We start from the raw sequence: 20,510 nt of genomic DNA on the forward strand, positions 1-20,510 counted from the left end.
AAAACTTAAAATTATTGAAGGAATAAAAGGATTGGGGGTATTTCTTGGAAGAACTATGAACTGTTCTGATCCAGGCTTATATAGCTTAAGTTTACTGAGCTGCAACCTGTGAGGTAAAGAGAAAAGTAAGCAACAACAACAAATCATTTCTTGATGTGTGCTTTAGGGTGAGCTGCTCCTGTAAAATTTATCTTGAGATTATCAAAAAGCTAAAAGAAGCATTCATGCTACGTCTGTTGGTGGAAGAGAAAATAAAGAATTTTAAAATTAGAAAGGAGACAGGAGAAGTTTATATGTGCGTGTTGTTTACCATTGAGCCTCAGCTGATGAAGATCCAAACATAATTGCTACTAAGTTTGCTCTCAGTGCCTTTTCATCTGCTGGTAGTATCCACTTCTGTTGTTCAGTCGCTCAGTCGTGTCTGACCCTTTGTGACACCATAGACTGTAGCATGCCAGGCTTCCCTGTCTTTCACTATCTCCCGGACTTTACTCAAACTTATGTCCATTGAGTCAATAAGGCATGAACCGATAATTTCATGCATTCCCAATGTACATAGCAGCACTATTTACAATAGCTGGGACACGGAACCAGCCCAAGTTCCCAATAACAGATGCTGGATTAAAAATTATGACATAAGTATATTACTCAGCCGTAAAAAAGCATGAAATGCTGCCATTTGCAGCATCAAGGATGAGCCTATACAGTATTATGCTTAGTAAAATAAGTCAGGCAGAGAAAAACAAATACTGTATATTATCACATATATGTGGAATCTAAAAAGTAATACAAATGAATATATCTGCAAAACAGACTCACATACATAGAAATAAAAACCTGTAGTTACTAAAGGAGAGAGGGAAGCAGGGAGGAAAAAATTAGGGCTCTGGGTTTAACAGATGCAGATTACTATATATAAAATAGATAAGTAACAGATTTACTGTATAGTACAGAGTATTAGACCCATTGACAGCCTGCTTATTTAACTTCTATGCAGAGTACATTATGAGAAATGCCGGGCTGCGAGAAGTACAAGCTGGAATCAAGATTGCAGGGAGAAATATCAATAACCTCAGATATGTAGATGACACCACCCTTATGGCAGAAAGTGAAGAGGAACTAAAAAGCTTCTTGATGAAAGTGAAAGTGGAGAGTGAAAAAGTTGGCTTAAAGCTCAACATTCAGAAAACGAAGATCATGGCATCTGGTCCCATCACTTCATGGGAAATAGATGGGGAAACAGTGGAAACAGTGGCAGACTTTTTTTTTTTTTTTTGGTCTCCAAAATCACTGCAGATGGTGATTGCAGCCATGAAATTAAAAGACGCTTGCTCCTTGGAAGAAAAGTTATGACCAACCTAGATAGCATATTCAAAAGCAGAGATATTACTTTGCCGACTAAGGTCCGTCTAGTCAAGGCTATGGTTTTTCCTGTGGTCGTGTATGGATGTGAGAGTTGGACTGTGAAGAAGGCTGAGTGCCGAAGAATTGATGCTTTTGAACTGTGGTGTTGGAGAAGACTCTTGAGAGTCCCTTGGACTGCAAGGAGATCCAATCAGTCCATTTTAAAGGAGATCAGTCCTGGGTGTTCTTTGGAAGGACTGATGCTGAGGCTGAAACTCCAATACTTTGGCCACCTGATGCGAAGAGTTGACTCATTGGAAAAGACTCATGCTGGGAGGGACTGGGGGCAGGAGGAGAAGGGGACAACAGAGGATGAGATGGCTGGATGACATCACCAACTTGATGAACATGAGTTTGGGTGAACTCTGGGAGTTAGTGATGGACAGGGAGGCCCGGCGTGCTGTGGTTCATGGGGTCACAAAGAGTCGGACATGACTGAGTGACTGAACTGAACTGAACTGATATTGTAATAGCCTATAAAGGAGTATAATGTGCAAAAATACTGAATCACTGTGCTATCCAATTGACACTAATACAATACTGTAAATCAATGATACTTCAATTAAAAAAAAAAAGCAAGTTTCTGTACTAAAATAACTGTTGAGAACCACACTTGTAAGCGTCTGCCTGCATCAGTGTTTACCTGCATTGCTATTCCAAGCTTACATTCAATATTTCCATACAGTTGGTGTCAACTGCCTGGATCAAGCTGAAACATACCTCCCCTGGTGGGGGAGCACATTTTTCCTGCCTGCACAGAGCAGCTTAGTCCCCAGCTGTGCCATGGGCATCTGGGGCCTGGGCAGCCAAACATTAGGGTGCATGAGTTCTGCCCTTTATACAAGGGTCCACAACACGCTAGCTTTTCTTAGCTGAAATTTTCAGCTTATTTATTCACTGAGTATCTTCAATTTAGCAATTACTTTTTGATGATCACTAAACAACTTGTTTTCCACAGAATAAAATATCTGTGAGATGGTTTTTAATGTTACTACACTGCTGTGTGTTGAATTTCAGATTTAAACCAAGCTCTACACTTTACAGTGAACAGACTAAGGCTAACCTCTCTCCAGACATCTCCAAAGAATGCAAAGGAGGTAAACACCTCCACTGGTTCTGCCTTTCATGTTGACAGTATAAATATACTATCATGTATGAAATAGATCATGGGAACCTGCTATAGAGGAAACCTGCTACAAAGCACAGGGAGCTTATCTTATCTTGGTGCTCTGTGATGACTTTCAGATGGTTGGGATGAGGGGGAGGTGGGAGGGAGGTCCAAGAGAGGGCATATATGTGTACATATAGCTGATTCAGTTTGTTATACAGCAAAAACTAAAACAATATTGTAAAGCAATTATACTCCAATATAAAATAAAGGTTATACTTAAAAAATATAAAAAATAAATAAGTCATGATGATCTACAAAGTGACTGATAACTGAATACATTGTTTGTCTGTACATTGGATTCTTTAGGGTGAGAGATTCAATATAGTAGCCACTGGACATGTGTGCCTATTTAAATTTGAATTAATTAAAAGTAAATAAAAATTCAGTTCCTCAGTCACAGTAACAACAATTACAAGGGGGGAATAGCCACAAGTGGTCAGAATGGGCAAGGTAGACATGGAACATTTCATCATCCTTCGATGTCCTCTTGGACAGCGCTGTTCAGAGCTGGATGGGATGTAAGAAGACTCACTGGGTTAAAGAATTGTGTGACTGAGAAAAAATTTAAATATATGTTTACTTACAGACCTATTCTATTAATAACATTTCCTTAATTAAAACTTGACTTTTCTTTCTCATTGAGTCCCTTAGAAAATCTCACAGATAGAGACACTACTTTCTGAATCTGCTCCTGGTAGTGCATTTTCAGCAAAAACCTGTTTGTCAAGTTTTGTTGAAATGTACTGTGCATCTGATCTACAAACCTAAAATAAAAATTCGACAACAAAACAGGACACACCAGTGATGGCTTTATTAGGGCATTTTAGATTCTCTTTGTTCCAGAGGAGACATGACCAGTGTCAGGGTTCATCCTACCTGGTTTGTCTTTGAGGGTCAACAGCACAACAGATGCCTTGTATATGTCATCCAGGTACAATGTCTGACATGAGCCATCACTGTGGAGATAGCAGCTGGGAGTCCTTAAGTAATCGCTGTGGTTGGATTAAATGCATCTTATAGATCCAAAATTTGAATTTCAGCATAAAGACAATACGTGGAGAATTATGCCAGCTGTTTAGAAACTTCCCAGTAGTTTGTGGACAGTCTTCTTTATTTGGCATAATACATTGAAATTTTGTCTAAGAAAGTTGTTCACTAGTTATTTGAATGTTCAGTTACAGTAGTAAGTGAAGGAAAGCATGCTGATTTCAGCTCTTGAACAACAGTGATTTTAGTAAATATTAGACATGATAGAATTTCTTCTCTAATGCCCCAAAGTCACTGTTTTGAAAGCAGAGTTTCATTGCAGTTTGAGCATTTGCTTAAGCATTTGCTTAAAGTTTGCAAGCTTATTTCTCATATGCATTATGTTGGAGAAACCTTCACAAGTTTTAAAAGACAATACACCAGGCCCCAAGAGAAAAAAAAAAATATTGGCAAAGACTGAAGATGCAAGAATAAATGTGTTGGCTTCAATATCAAGGGTAGGCCATATCAAGGCCACCAAAAAATACTCCCTTATGTTTTTAGCTCTTACATTTTGATTGTATAACTCATATAAAAGGTTCCTACCTTTTGTCTGATCACTGTGTCTTTAGGCTTTGATGAAAGTTCCCAGAAACATGCCGACTCACAGAAAAAATTTATGTTTCCTTTCAGGAGCTTTTGGGGTCCTGTAATGGCTTCCCTGGTGGTGCTAGTGGTAAAGAACCCACTGCCAATGCAGGAGACATAAGAGATGCAGGTTCAATTCCTGGGTCAAGAAGGTCCTCTGGAGGAGAACAACTCACTCCAGTATTTTTGTCTGGGGAATCCCATGAACAGAGGAACCTGGTGGGCTGCAGTCCATGGGGTCGTAAAGAGTCAGCACGATTGTAATGACTTAACACACACGCAGACTAGTTAGAGAGTCCAGGGGGCCCAGGATGACAAGTACTGAAATAAACCTAAAGACTCACCACACTATTTTTTAAGGTCACACTTTTCCCACATTTAGTAAACTTAATATCCACATGATGGCGGCAAAGTGACAAAGTACCTTTCCACTGTGTTGTGTTCAACATTCCGAAAATAAGACTTCTTCCAGTGAATGTCACACTGAGAAGTATAGAACCAAAGCCAACTGGCAGATTGGTTACCGAATATTGAATCATAAAACATTGTAAAGAGTAAAACAAAAATCAGAACAATTAAACTTTACTTCCATGAATACTTAGCTTTATTCTTAAATTTTTTACTGTATTTCTTTGATTCTTAAAAATTTGAGTTATTTTTGACTGTCAACTTTTAAATTTTAGTAATTAACATAATGAATCGATACATTTTATGTTATATTGAAGATTAAATATTTTTATATATTTGGCCATGTTAGTCATTATGTGATAATAAGTAGCAGCATAAAATGTATAAATAGTCTTCTCTTTTCCCTTTTGAGAATGCCAAGTTGGCATGGCAGTCCTTGACATTTTCACTTATGGTTGCTTTGTACTTAGAATATTTAGGTTTTTGAAGCTGCTTTAGTACTTAAGTTTTCTTGAATATCAGAATGAGCTCTGTTAGAATTTTTAGTGTGTTTAACTGTGGTGTGATGCCCTTTTAGTTTTCCTTTTTTTCTATCTGTATTTTGAATCAGTTCACAAAGAGCTTGAGTTAATAAATTATGATGCTTTTAAAAGTTTATTTTTCAGAACACCAGTCTCTTAAAATGCTCCAGGAAGAGTAGGTTCCATAGTCTACAGAAAAGGAGAAACTTGCACACTGTGTCTGTCTTTTCATGATTCATTGTACATCTTCTTATACTAAAGGCTTGAGGAGTTCTAGAGAAACAAATATGCTTTATTATGAGTGTCCAAATTCTTTGAATGATAGAGTATCTCATAATAACAAAATAACTATAGTAATATTCTGCAGAAATACTTTTCCTTGCAACCTTGGGCATGGGCTTATAAATTTCATTCTTTTTGCCCTATTTTTTTGTGATTCAGATTGTTTATATGTGTGGGTTTTTAAAAAAATGTCATTGAAATAGACACCATAAAAACAGAATTAAATTTCTTTCTGCTAGTAATAAGTAGTGTGGATTTCAAATGTTATCTAATCCTGTAATTCTCAATTTATTTATCTAATCAACAAACATACAAGGTAAGACTTTTGTTTCCTCTCTTTTTTAACTAAGTATAGTTGATTTACAATATTGTGTTAGTTCCAGGTGTACAGCAAAGTGATTCACTTATATGTAAGTTTTTTTTTTCAGATTTTTTCCATTACAGCTTATTAAAAGATATCAAATATAGTTCCCTATGCTATATAGTAGGTCCTTGTTGTTTATCAGTCTCTGATATTTTGTTATTCCATAATATATATCTTAGCCTGCTTTCCAAAGACAGGGCCTTTTCAAATTTTCCTGTATCCCAGAACACTGCACTAAGGCAGGACACAGCATTTATTATACAGAAATGAAAAACTCCTAAAATAATATGCAAGAGAAAAATCAGATTCAGAATTTTTTCTATTGCTTATAAAATAAAAAGAACCTATACCATCATGGCTTTCAACAAAATAAGTGGGTTGGTTTATCTCTTATACAATAAACAGTATGATTATATGATCCAGTTCCATTAGCTTTTCCCTCCTGTTGCTACCATGAATGCTGAGTGCATGCATGCACTCAGTCATGTCCAACTCTTTGTGACTCCATGGATTATAGCCCTTTAGGTTTCTCTGTTCATGAAATTTTCCAGACAAGAATACTGGAGCAGGTTGCCATTTTCTTCTCCAGAGGATCTTCCTGACTTAGGGATCCAACTCACCTCTCTTGCATCTCCTGCATTGGCAGGTGGGTTCTTTACCAGCTGAGCCATCAGGGAACTGGGGCAGCTCCAGCCATAATGCCCACCCTTCAAACAAGAAGGAGGAAGTTACATAAGGAGGTGGGTGCTATAGGACAAAAGCAATAATTTCCCAATTATTCTTAGCAGGCTTTGACTAACATCTCTTTAGCACCCAGACAGGCATCTGGCACAGAATAAGAGTTCAAAAATACAGTTGACCCTTGAACAAAATAGGTTTCAATGGTGTGGGTCGGCTTATAGGCAGATTTTTTTTTTCTTTTGGTAAAAATAGTGTCACATTTTTGTTTTACAGATCTTTAAGTAGGAGGGGCAGAGATTGTGTTTTATTAGAGATTCCAATGGTAGAATCAGAAAGGCTACAGGATGAGTCCTGATTCTTTCCAAACTGTATCAGCTTCCTGACCTTGGCTGAGCCATTTATCAGTTCCTTTGCTTTCGAGGCAGAGATGGCAGTACACAGGTTTTTAACTTTGTGGGGGTTGGAGCCCTTAACCTTCACATTGTTCAAGGGTTAACTGTATTTATTGAATGAAAAATGTCTCAGAGACCAGCCATCTCTTATATGACTATAGATTTTCCCGGATTGAGGAATGTAGATTTCTCGCCCCTCCCCTGTGCTTAATCTAAGTCCATTGATGAGCAAAATCCTTGACTTGTTGATTAAGAAAATGGGAGCATGGTAGGTAAATAGTGTCTGCCATAGGCTGTGGCTCTTTCTGAGGGATGTAGTAAGATAGTTTTTTCAAACAGACAGAAAAATCTATAGTGGGAAAGGGCCAAGGTCCCTGACTCAGGCTCTGTGTTTGGGCCTTTGAAAGTCTTCATCCTCAGGGCAACATCGTCAGTGTCCCTCAGTAAGTGCCAAACCTCCTGTCTCTCCTTAAAAATCATAAACAACTGTGAGTGATACTAATACAATTTCAGACTTCCTAAGGCAACAATAGTAAAAACTTCAGTGAGTAAATTTTTTCCAAATTTATAGCAAGAGCTGTGAATGGAAAATGTCAAACAGACCAATCTGCGTAAGAAACCATTACAGTTTCATAATAACAAACGGCAGCAGCCATCTACATGGTGATTGGAAATAGTGCAGCCATTATACAAACAAAATTCCTCAAAGGTCAAGAATAGGTGTTACTCATGTTTGTGATTTCAGAAGTTGACCAGTTACCTGAAGAAAAATAAACTTCTAATACATTTTGAATTGATTGATTAATTAATAAATTGAATAATGATTTAATGCCAGCTACCAACTCAGCATTAGTGACTTTTGTATGATATCCCAGACCATGTAACTTAGGAATGGGTGTCTTTATTAATTTTGCAAACAAATAGCATAAAAAGATCACTAATGATTACACGGTTAGAACAGCAAAAGGATGTAGTAGAAAGGGTGCAGAATTTAGAATTGGATGACTGTGTGTGCTGATCAGTTATGTTCAAACCCAAGAGAGACAGGACCTGACGAAGGGTTTCAGGATGGAATGGTACATCATCTGCAAAATACCATAATGGTAATTATATCATGGTTTGCTGGATACGTATTAGTAGAAAAAATGATTTAAGATAAACACAGTCAACACTCAGTTCAGGCTAATGGAGGTGAGGCATCCTTAAGACAAAATGACCTATAGGAGAGGAGTTCAGAAAGGAAAGGGGCGATGGCCAAGTCATTAACGACCTAAAGCTCAAATTACCTCCAGTTTTACAGAGTAATACATTTCCTTATACGTAAGTTAATTTTATTTGGATTTTCTGTCCTATTTCTAATTTAAATTGAAAGAATTCTAAAAGTTTTAGTGTAAACTTATTAATACTGTCAATCTTATGGTACAGACTTCAACTTCCTATAATTTAATTAATATTTCTCTGATAAATTAGTGAGGCTAGATGTCTTCTCGTTTGTTAATTTTTCATTTTCATTTGTCTGTGGTGAATTTTTGTTTTATTTTGGGCAGTTTTACTATTTGAAAATATGCCTATTTTATATATTTGTTTTGATGTGCATATGTTCATTTATAAGTATATATTCTGGCTCATAGTACTTGTCTATTTTTTTCAGCTTTATTGCCATATGATTTTATTTATTGACATGCAATACAATTGTAAGATATTTAAAGTGTATAAAGTGATGGTTTGGTTTAAGTATACATTGTGAAAGAATTCCTCTCAGTGAGTCAGTTAAGATGCATCATCTCACATATTTACCTTTTAGTTTTTCTTATAAGAGCTTTTGAGTTCTGTTCTCTTAGAAAATTTCAATTATACAATAGTATTATGAGCTATAGTCACCATGTTATACATTAGACCATAAAACCTTATTCATTTTATATATGAAAGTTTATATAAAGCAAGCTCTCCCAATCTTCCCTACCCCAGTCCCTGGTAATCAACGTCATACTTTCTGTTTCTATAAGTTCAGCTATTTTAGATTCCACATATAAATGAGATCATACAGTATTTGTCTCTACATCTCTGACTTATTTTATTAGCATAATGCCATCCGGGTTTATCCATGTTGCCTCAAATGGTAAGATTTCCTTCTTTTTAAAAGCTGGATAATATGCTACTCTATGTATGTGTGTATATATGTATGATATCTTTATTATCTATTCATCTGACAATAGGCACTTAGGTTATTTCTGTATCTTGGCTGTTATGAGTAATGCCACAATGAACATGGAAATACAGATATCTCTAGGAGATAATAATCTTTTACTTGTGGATATACACTTAGAGGTGGGATTGCTTGATCATATGATAGTTTTATTTTTAATTTTTTGAGGAACTTTCATACTGCTTTCCATAATGGCTGTACCAGTTGATGTTCCCAACAGTGTATACATGATTTCCCTTTACTCCACATACCTGCCAGTACTTGATATTTCTTGCCTTTTTGATAATTGCCATTCTAACAAATGTAAGGTGACAAGTCATTGTGATTTTCATTTGTATTTCCTTAATGATTAGTGATGCTGAGAATCTTTTCATGTACCTATTGGCGATTTTTGTGTCTTCTTTGGAAAAATATCTATTCAGGTCTTTTGTCTATTTTTTAAAATTTTATTTTTCAATTGAAGGATAATTGCTTTACACAATTTTTTGTATGGCTATGAATCAGCCATAGGTATACATATATCCCCTCCCTTTTGAACCTCCTTCCCATCTATTTTTTACTTAGGTATTTGGGTTTCTTGGTGATTTGTATGTGTTCCTTGTATATTTTGGATAATTACCCCTTCATTAAATATGTAGTTTGCAAACATTTTCTCCCATTCCATAGGTTGCCTTTTCATTTTGTTGATGGTTTCCTTTGCTGAACAGAAGTTTTTAGTTTGATGTATTCCCACCTGTTTGTTTTTGTTGCCTTTGCTTTTGATATTGAACAGAAAAAGAATCATTGGCAAAAACCAATGTTAAGGAGATTACTCCTTATGTCGTCTTCTAGGAGTTTACTGTTTTAGGTGTTGCATTCAAGTTTTTAATGAATTTTGAGTTGATTTTTGTGTATGGTATAAGATAGAGGTCCAGTTTCATTCTTTTGCATGTATCTATCCAGTTTTCCCAGCACCATTTATTTTATTTTTAAAATATAAATTTATTTATTTTAATTGGAGGCTAATTACTTTACAATATTGTATTGGTTTTGCCATACATCAACATGAATCCACCACAGGTATACACATGTTCCCCATCCTGAATCCCCCTCCCTCCTCCCTCCCCATACCATCCCTCAGGGTCATCCCAGTGCACCAGCCCCAAGCATCCAGTATCATGCATTGAACCTGGACTGGTGATTCTTTTCATATATGATACTATACATGTTTCAATGCCATTTTCCCAAATCTTCCCACCCTCGCCCTCTCCCACAGAGTCCAAAAGACTGTTCTATACATCTGTGTCTCTTTGCTTGTCTCCCATACAGGGTTATCACTACCATCTTTCTAAATTCCATATATAGGCATTAGTATAATGAATTGGTGTTTTTCTTTCTGGCTTACTTCACTCTGTATAATCGGCTCCAGTTTCATCCACCTCATTAGAACTGATTCAAATGTATTCTTTTTAATGACTGAGTAATAGCCCATTGCGGAGAAGGCAATGGCACCCCACTCCAGTACTCTTGCCTGGAAAATCCCATGGGCGGAGGAGCCTGGTAGGCTGCAGTCCATGGGGTCGTGAAGAGTCGGACACGACTGAGCGACTTTGCTTTCACTTTTCACTTTCATGCATTAGAGGAGGAAATGGCAACCCACTCCAGTGTTCTTGCCTGGAGAATCCCAGGGATAGGGGAGCCTGGTAGGCTGCTGTCCATGGGGTTGCACAGAGTTGGACATGACTGATGCGACTTAGCAGCAGCAATACTCCATTGTGTATATGTATCACAACTTTCTTACCCATTCATCTGCTGATGGACATCTAGGGTGCTTCCATGTCCTGGCTATTATAAACAGTGCTGCGATGAACATTGGAGTACACGTGTCTATTTCAATTCTGGTTTCCTCGGTGTGTATGACCAGCAGTGGGATTGCTGGGTCATAAGGCAGTTCTATTTCCAGTTTTTTAAGTAATCTCCACACTGTTCTCCATAGTGGCTGTACTAGTCTGTATTCCCACCAACAGTGTTAAGAGGGTTCCCTTTCTTCCACACCCTCTTCAGCATTTATTGCTTGTAGACTTTTGGATCACAGCCATTCTGACTGGCATGAAATGGTACCTCACTGTGGTTTTGATTTGCATTTCTTTGATAATGAGTGATGTTGAGCATCTTTTTGTGTGTTTGTTAGCCATCTGTATGTCTTCTTTGGAGAAATGTCTATTAGTTCTTTGGCCCATTTTTTGATTGGGTCGTTTATTTTTCTGGAATTGAGCTGCAGGAGTTGCTTGTATATTTTTGAGATTAGTTGTTTGTCAGTTGCTTCATTTGCTATTATTTTCTCCCATTCTGAAGGCTGTCTTTTCACCTTGCTTATAATTTCCTTTGTTATGCAGAAGCTTTTAAGTTTAATTAGGTCTCATTTGTTTATTTTTGTTTTTATTTCCAGTATTCTGGGAGGTGGGTCATAGAGGATCCTGCTGTGATTTATGTCGGAGAGTGTTTTGCCTATGTTCTCCTCTAGGAGTTTTATAGTTTCTGGTCTTATGTTTATATCTTTAATCCATTTTGAGTTTATTTTTATGTGTAGTGTTAGAAAGTGTTCTAGTTTCATTCTTTTGCAAGTGGTTGACCAGTTTTCCCAGCACCACTTGTTAAAGAGATTGTCTTTAATCCATTGTATATTCTTGCCTTCTTTGTCAATGATAAGGTGTCCATATGTGTGTGGATTTATTTCTGGGCTTTCTATTTTGTTCCATTGATCTATATTTCTGTCTTTGTGCCAGTACCATACTGTGTTGATGACTGTGGCTTTGTAGTAGAGCCTGAAGTCAGGCAGGTTGATTCCTCCAGTTCCATTCTTCTTTCTCAAGATTGCTTTGGCTATTCAAGGTTTTTTGTATTTCCGTACAAACTGTGATATTATTTGTTCTAGCTCTGTGAAAATACCGTTGGTAGCTTGATAGGGATTGCATTGAATCTATAGGTTGCTTGGGGTAGTATACTCATTTTCACTTCCGATCCATGAACATGGTATATTTCTCCATCTATTAGTGTCCTCTTTGATTTCTTTCATCAGTGTTTTATAGTTTTCTATATATAGGTCTTTAGTTTCTTTAGGTAGATACATTCCTAAGTATTTTATTCTTTTCATTGCAATGGTGAATGGAATTGTTTCCTTAATTTCTCTTTCTGTTTTCTCCTTATTAGTGTATAGGAATGCAAGGGATTTCTGTGTGTTGATTTTACATCCTGCAACTTTACTATATTCATTGATTAGCTCTAGTAATTTTCTGGTGGAGTCCTTAGGGTTTTCTAGGTAGAGGATCATGTCATCTGCAAACAGTGAGAGTTTTACTTCTTCTTTTCCAATTTGGATTCCTTTTATTTCTTTTTCTGCTCTGATTGCTGTGGCCAAAACTTCCAGAACTATGTTGAATAGTAGTGGTGAAAGTGGGCACCCTTGTCTTGTTCCTGACTTTAGGGGAAATGCTTTCAATTTTTCACCACTGAGGATAATGTTTGCTGTGGGTTTGTCATATATAGCTTTTATTATGTTGAGGTATGTTCCTTCTAGTCCTGCTTTCTGGAGAGTTTTTATCATAAATGGATGTTGAATTTTGTCAAAGGCCTTCTCTGCATCTATTGAGATAATCATATGGCTTTTATTTTTCAATTTGTTAATGTGGTATATTACATTGATTGATTTGCGGATATTGAAGAATCCTTGCATCCCTGGGATAAAGCCCGCTTGGTCCTAGTGTATGATCTTTTTAATGTGTTGTTGGATTCTGATTGCTAGAATTTTGTTAAGGATTTTTGCATCTATGTTCATCAGTGATATTGGCCTGTAGTTTTCTTTTTTTGTGGCATCTTTGTCAGGTTTTGGCATTAGAGTGATGGTGGCCTCATAGAATGAGTTTGGAAGTTTACCTTCCTCTGCAATTTTCTGGAAGAGTTTGAGTAGGATAGGTGTTAGCTCTTCTCTTAATTTTTGGTAGAATTCAGCTGTGAAGCCGTCTGGACCTGGGCTTTTGTTTGCTGGAAGAGTTCTGATTACAGTTTCAATTTCCATGCTTGTGATGGGTCTGTTAAGATTTTCTATTTCTTCCTGGTCCAGTTTTGGAAAGTTGTACTTTTGTAAGAATTTGTCCATTTCTTCCACGTTGTCCATTTTATTGGCATATAATTGCTGATAGTAATCTCTTATGATTCTTTGTATTTCTGTGTTGTCTGTTGTGATTTCTACATTTTCATTTCTAATTTTATTGATTTGATTCTTCTCCCTTTGTTTCTTGATGAGTCTGGCTAATGGTTTGTCAGTTTTATTTATCCTTTCAAAGAAACAGCTTTTGGCTTTGTTGATTTTTTGCTATGGTCTCTTTTGTTTCTTTTGCATTTATTTCTGCCCTAATTTTTAAGATTTCTTTCCTTCTACTAACCCTGGGGTTATACATTTCTTCCTTTTCTAGTTGCTTTAGGTGTAGAGTTAGGTTATTTATTTGACTTTTTTCTTGTTTCTTGAGGTATGCCTGTATTGCTATGAACTTTCCCCTTCACACTGCTTTTACAGTGTCCCACAGGTTTTGGGTTGTTGTATTTTCATTTTCATTCATTTCTATGCATATTTTGATTTCTTTTTGATTTCTTCTGTGATTTGTTGGTTATTCACAAGCGTGTTGTTCAGCCTCCGTATGTTGGAATTTTTAATAGTTTTTCTCCTGTAATTGATATCTGATCTTACTGCATTGTGGTCAGAAAAGATGCTTGGAATGATTTCACTTTTTTTGAATTTACCAAGGCTAGATTTATGGCCCAGGATGTGATCTGTCCTGGAGAAGGTTCTGTGTGCACTTGAGAAAAAGATGAAATTCATTGTTTTGGGGTGAAATGTCCTATAGATATCAATTAGGTCTAACTGGTCTATTTTATCATTTAATGTCTGCGTTTCCTTGTTAATTTTCTGTTTAGTTGATCTATCCATAGGTGTGAGTGGGGTATTAAAGTCTCCCACTATCATTGTGTTATTGTTAACTTCCCCTTTCATACTTGTTAGCATTTGTCTTACATATTGTGGTGCTCCTATGTTGGGTCCAGCATCATTTATTGAAGAAACTTTCTTTTTCCATTGTATATCTTTGGTCAGGTTGATCAATCAGGTTTATAGCACTCTGCCAGATCACCACCCCCCCACCTAGTGAACCAGTAAAGTTGCTCAGTCATGTCCGACTCTTTGCCATCCCATGGACTGTAGCCTACCAGGCTCCTCCATCTATGGAATTTTCCAGGCAAAAGTACTGGAGTGGGTTGCCATTTCCTTCTCCAGGGGATCTTTCCGACCCAGGGATTGAACCCAGGTCTCCCATGTTGCAGGCAGACGATTTACCATCTGAGCTACCAGGGAAGCCCACCTTATCCTTGGTATCTTTGTCCAGATTTAATTTATATATATATAAATTCGATCCCTGGGTCAGGCAGATCCCCTAGAGAAGGAAATGGCTATACACCCCAATATTCTTGCCTGGAGAACTCCACGAACAGAGGAGCCTGGCTGGCTATAGACCATGGGGTTGAAAAGAGTCAGACATGTCTATATCATAGCTATCTACATATATATAATAAATATATACTTATTATTTATATTGTAACATAATATATGTTATTTATTATATAACATATATATATGTTTATTTCTGGGCTCTCTTTTCAGTTCTTTTGATCTGTGTTTCTTGCTTCTTTGTGTGTGTGTGCCAATAGTATGCTATTTTGATTACTACATCTTTGGCACAGCTTGAAATTAAAAAAATATGATGCCTCCAGCTTTGTTCTTCATTCTCAAGATTGCTTTGGCTATTCAGGGTGCTTTGTGACTCCACACAAATTTTAGGATCTTTTTTCTATTTCTGTTAAAAAATGTCTTTTGAATTTTGATCAGTATTGTATTAAATCTGTAGAACTTCCTGGGTAGTATGGACATCTTAACAATATCAGTTCTTCCAATCAATTAGCATGGAATACATTCCCATTTCTTTTTATCTTTTTCAGGTTCTTTCATCAATATATTATAGCTTTCAGTGTATAGACCTTCCACTTCCTGGATTGTTTTATTTTCTCTTTATGATTTTTTGTTAATATATAGAAACTCAACTTTTCTTTTAATAAGCTTTAAAATGTTATTTGCTAGGTCTACAAGTCTGTAGCTTAGTTTTGAACTATTTATAGTATAATTAATTTGTTGTGTTATTTTACTGTGATGGAGTCATATTTTTTCAGTTTTTAAAATTACTTTTATGGTCTCATTTAAGAACTCCTATTCTTAATTGAAATTACAAAGAAATTCTCCTATATTTTCTTCTAAGTATTTAAAAGCTTTTTCTTTTTAAATTCAATTTTTTATAACACATCTTGAACTTATTTTGGAGTATGGTGTCATTGATATAATTTCATTGTTTTATTATGGAAAACCAATTGTCCCAATATGATTTAATAAATGAATTCCTCTTTTTGCATAACTTATAATGCCTTTGGTATTATATGCCAAGGACCCATTCATTATTTTATAAATTGATTTATATGCTATTAACATATTTGTTTGCCCCTACACCCTCTTTGTATTGCCTTAATTAATGTGGCTTATATAATTAACAAATTTAATGTATGTTATAAATAAGACTTGCAAAGTCAAAACCACTTACTTGGTTCTTTTCCTAAATTTTCATTTTTTTATCAAGATTAATCCTTTTCAAATAAAAATATGCATTTAAAAAATAAAGGTTAAATTCATGTTTTTCTATTTTAACCATTTAATAGTGTATGACTCAGTGATTTTTATTATATTCACAATGTGCTACCATCCTCCACTATCTAATTTCAGATAATTTTTGTCGCCTCCAAAATAAACCCTGTACCCATTAATCAGTCGCTCCTCACTTCCTTTTCTCTCAGTCCATGGCAGCAAATATTATGTTTTCTGTCTGAATAGATTTGCCTGGACATTTCACATGAAATGATTCAAATGGAGTCACACAATATATGCTGTTTTGTGTCTGAGCTTTTTAATTTAGCATAACAATTTCAAGATTTATTCATAATGTAGCATGTATCAGTAGCACATATCAACCCTGAATATTCATTGGAAGGATGCTGAATGCTGGATGCAGATGTTGAAGCTGAAGCTTCCAATACTTTGACCACGTGATGCAAAGAGCTGACTCATTGGAAAAGACTTTGATGCTGCAAAAGATTGAAGGCAGGAGAAGAAGGGGACATCAGAGGAAGAGATGTTTGGATGGCATCCCAACTCACTGGACATGAGTTTGAGCAAACTCTGGGAGATGTTGAAGAACAGGGAAGCCTGGAGTGCTGCAGTCCATGGAGTCACAAAGGGTCGGACACGACTTAGTGACTGAACAATAGCATATATCAGTATCTCATTCCTTTTTATGACCAAACAAGATTTTGTTGAATAACTGTATCATATTTTATTTATGCACTTATTAGTTAATAATCATTTGGTCATTTCCACTATTTGATTATTATGAATAATGCTGCTATGAGTATTTATGTAAAAGCTTTCATTTGATCCATATATTTTCATTCTTTTGAGTGTATTGGGAAGTACAATCAGTAGATCACTTGATAATTCTACATTTAATTTTTTGAGGAACCACCAAGCAGCTATCCTTAGTGACTATAACATTTTGAATTCCCATCAGCAATGTATAGAAGCTCTAATTTTTCCAAATTCTTATAAACATTTGTTGTTTTTCATATTTTTTATAGCTGTATTTAGTGAGGGTTATGTGGTAGCTCATAGTGATTGTTATTTGTATTTCTCTCATAATTATTTATGATAAGCACCATTTTGCGCCCTTAGTGGACATTTGTATATATTCTTTGGAAAAAAGCTTACTCAAATCCTTTTTTTATTTTTAAATCAGGCTGTTTGTCTTTTTTCTGTTGATTTATAGTAGTTCTTTATATATTCTGAATACTAGACGATTATCAGATAAAAGACCTGTGAAAACTTTTACTTCTTCTGAATTGCCAAAATGAGTTGTCTTTTCACTTTCTTGATGTACAAAGTTTTACATTTTGATTCAGTTTCTCTTTTTTTTTTCTTTTCTTGCTTGTGTTTTTGGTGTCATATTTAAGAAACCATTGCCTAATTCAAAGCAACAAATATCTACACCTATAGTTGTGAATTTATTTTGCTTTTCTTTCTCCAGATTGTTTGGTCTATTTGGTGTCCTTTTCAATTCCATATGTATTTTAGGATCATTTGATCCATTTCTTTATAAAAAGTGATTGGAATTTTGATAGTAGGTAAATCTGAGGACTATTGCTTTTTTAACAATATTAAGCCTTTCGATAGTCTTCCCTGGTGATTCAGAGGGTAAAGTGTCTGCCTACAAGCCTTTCAAAGAATGGACATGGGTATCCATTTAGTTAGGTCTTACCTAATTTATTTCAACAGTTCTTGGTGGCTTTTAATAAACTAAGCTTTCACCTCCTTTGAAAAATTCAGTCATGAGTATTTTATCTTTTTTGATGCTATTGTGAATGGGGTTTTTCATTTTTTCATTTTGATTCATTTCTTGTTGATTGCTCTTGTGCTTTGAAACTATTTTGAACTCACTTGTACATTCTAATAGTTTGTATGTGTGTGTGTATAGCGTATAGCTTGATCTTGTTTTGTGTTTTTGTTGTGACCCTCAGCAGTGTTCTTTAAGTTAATGTCTAGCATCCTTTTATCTCACCTTGAAGTTCTTAGCATTTCTTGTTGTGCAGTTCTGCTAGTGATGAACTCCATTATACTTTGTTATTCTGGAAATGTCTTAATTTCTTCTTCTTTTTAAAGGGTTTTCTTCAGATGTAGAAAGCTTACTTGAAGGTTTCTTTTTTTTTTTTTAAACACTGAATGTCTTTCTACTGCTTTTTGCCTTCATGGTTTCTGTTGAGACATAGCTGTTAATCTTATTGAGGATCCATTGTATGTAATGAGTTACTTTGTTGGATTATTGTCAGTTTGATGTGTCTTGGTGTGTATTTTTTTTTTTTTAAATCTTTCGGTCCTTTTTTCTCTCTCCTATTATTATGGGACTTCCATTGTACGCATGTCAGAATGGTTGGTGGTGTCCTATGTATCTCTCAGGATTTTCTTTTTTTTTTTTCCCTCTGTTTTCCTTTTTTCCTGTTCTTCAAAACTGCATTATCTGAGTTGATCTATCTTTAAATGTTCTGATTCTTTCTTCTGTTTTCTCATATGTGGTATTGAACTCCTCTTGTACTCTTGCCTGGAGAATCCCATGGGTGGAGGAGCCTGGTAGGCTGCAGTCCAGAGGGTCGTGAAGAGTCGGACATAACTGAGTGATTTCACTTTCACGTATTGGAGAAGGAAATGACAACCCACTCCAGTGTTCTTGCCTGGAGAATCCCAGGGACGGGGGAGCCTGGTGGGCTGCCATCTATGGGGTTGCACAGAGTCAGACACCACTGAAGTGACTTAGCAGCAGCAGCAGCAGCAGTGAATTTTGGGGCTTTCCAGGTAGCTGGGCTTTCCAGGTGTCCAGTGGGGAAAGAATCCACCTCCTATGAAGAAGATACAGGCAGACGTGATTTCCTTGGGTCAGGAAGATCCCCTGGAAGAGGGCATGGCAACCCACTCCAGTATCGTTGCCTGGAGAATCCCATGGACAGAGTAGCCTGGTGGGCTACAGTTCATAGGATCCCAAAGAGTTGGACATGACTGGAGCGACAGAACATGCACACAAGTGAATTTTTTGTTTCAGTTATTTTGATTCTAAATAGTATTTTGTCCCTTTTTTACAATATTTATTTTCATAAATTTATATATAACATATACATATATGTAAAATTATGATTTGTATCTCTATATAATTTCTCTATTGGTGAGACATTAGTCTTTAACATAGTTCTTCAGATATAGTTTCTTTTTAAGTTCTTTAAACATACTTACTGTAGCTATTTTAGATTCTTTGTCTTATTAGTCCACTGTTAGGAACAGTTTTTATTAATTGCCCTTTTCCTCTGTATGTTTGTTATTTCTTTACTTGTGTCACAATATTTTGTTGAAAACTGGACATTTTAAATGTTACAGCAACTCTGGAAATCAAGTCTCCCTTATCTTCCTCAGTGGTCTATTGCTGTATCTTGCTGTAGTTACTATTTTCTGTTTTTTAATAAAGACTTTCTCAATTAATTTTGGATATTCTGCTATATCCTTTGTTGTGTGTGTGTGACCACTGAAATTTTAGTTTCATTAATTTAGTGGTTATCTTGAATGCCTAGATCCAAACTGAACAAACAAACAAAAAAACCAGAAACCAAATCTTCTGCCATTCATTGCAAAGAAACTCTGTGTACATCGGGGCATGTCTTCAGCATTCAGTCAAAGATTACAGTTATGACTTTACTTCTTGCTTTCACAGCCTCAAGGTCAGCAGGAGTGACAGATCAGAGCATTCTGAGGTCTTTACTAAGCATGTGCACAGCCCTGAGAATGTTCATGATCTTCTAGATTTCTAGGAATATGTCAGAGCTTTCCAAAGCTCTCATTTCCCAAAGCGTTTTATTTCTCAGACTTTTCTCCCAAAATTTTAGTTCATTTATTCTTTGTCTCAACTTTATTCATTGCCTTTGGCATCAGTGACTAAAACATTTTCCTGTAAATGTTTTTGACAAATATTGATTGGGTAACAGATTTAGGACTAGGTAGGTTCTGTGTTAGGTAAGATAAAAGCAAGGCTTTTGGGCTGATTTTCAAGGGAGTCATCAGACAGTTCAAAACACATAATTCTTTGTGATTGGAGTCAGCTACCATCAATGGGTGCTGATCTGGGAATGCATGTCATTGTTTTTGAGGCTGCTAGTAAACTCAGGGGCAGAGAATAGGACTAGGGTGAATCAATTCACCACAAACCTGAGTTCTTACAGAGATTTAGCAATTTTTCTTTAGTAGATATTCCCCTGGTTGAGATGGTGATCAAGATGAAAACAATCTTTTAGTAACAAAACTCAGAATCCCTTGTCTTTTTCTCTATTTTACTTATTAGAAGCAAGTCACTATATTCATCTCACAGAAAAGGAATATGATGACACCAAAGTGTTTATGTTCCAGAAGGAATGTTGGGACCCCATTTTGGCGTCTACCTCCTGTACTAAAATAAATCTTTTTCACTAAGCCCCATATTTATTTAATATTCTTTTCTATATTTACATTTTTCTCTCTGTCCTTCAGATTAGATATTTTCTACTACTAACAGTATTTTTTTTATTGTGTTTCAATCAGAAATAATTGTGTTTCTGTTGTACCTTTATACTGTTAAGTCTCTTTCAAGTTCTTTGTTTCTGATGTTGTATTTTTTCTTTCCTAAAATAATCATTTGATTATTTTTATAGATTGCAATTTTAAATTCAAATTTTCCATTTTCCACTAATTTTGCCTATCATTTTCTCTATTTTCTTA

The 20,510-nt window shown here is 35.8% G+C and overlaps 1 long non-coding RNA gene across 1 annotated transcript in view; it reads left to right on the forward strand.

Moving 5' to 3' along the window:
* The window catches only part of LOC132659698 (uncharacterized), a 103,273-nt gene extending 97,235 nt beyond the window's left edge, over positions 1-6,038 (forward strand). The window contains exon 3 of the long non-coding RNA XR_009600425.1: positions 998-6,038. This is a non-coding gene — a long non-coding RNA (uncharacterized LOC132659698). The remainder of the gene's footprint in view (positions 1-997) is intronic.
* The last annotated feature ends 14,472 nt before the right edge of the window (positions 6,039-20,510 follow it).

The sequence above is a fragment of the Ovis aries genome, chromosome 4 (genome assembly GCF_016772045.2).
Source record: "Ovis aries strain OAR_USU_Benz2616 breed Rambouillet chromosome 4, ARS-UI_Ramb_v3.0, whole genome shotgun sequence".
In the NCBI taxonomy this organism is placed as follows: domain Eukaryota; kingdom Metazoa; phylum Chordata; class Mammalia; order Artiodactyla; family Bovidae; genus Ovis; species Ovis aries.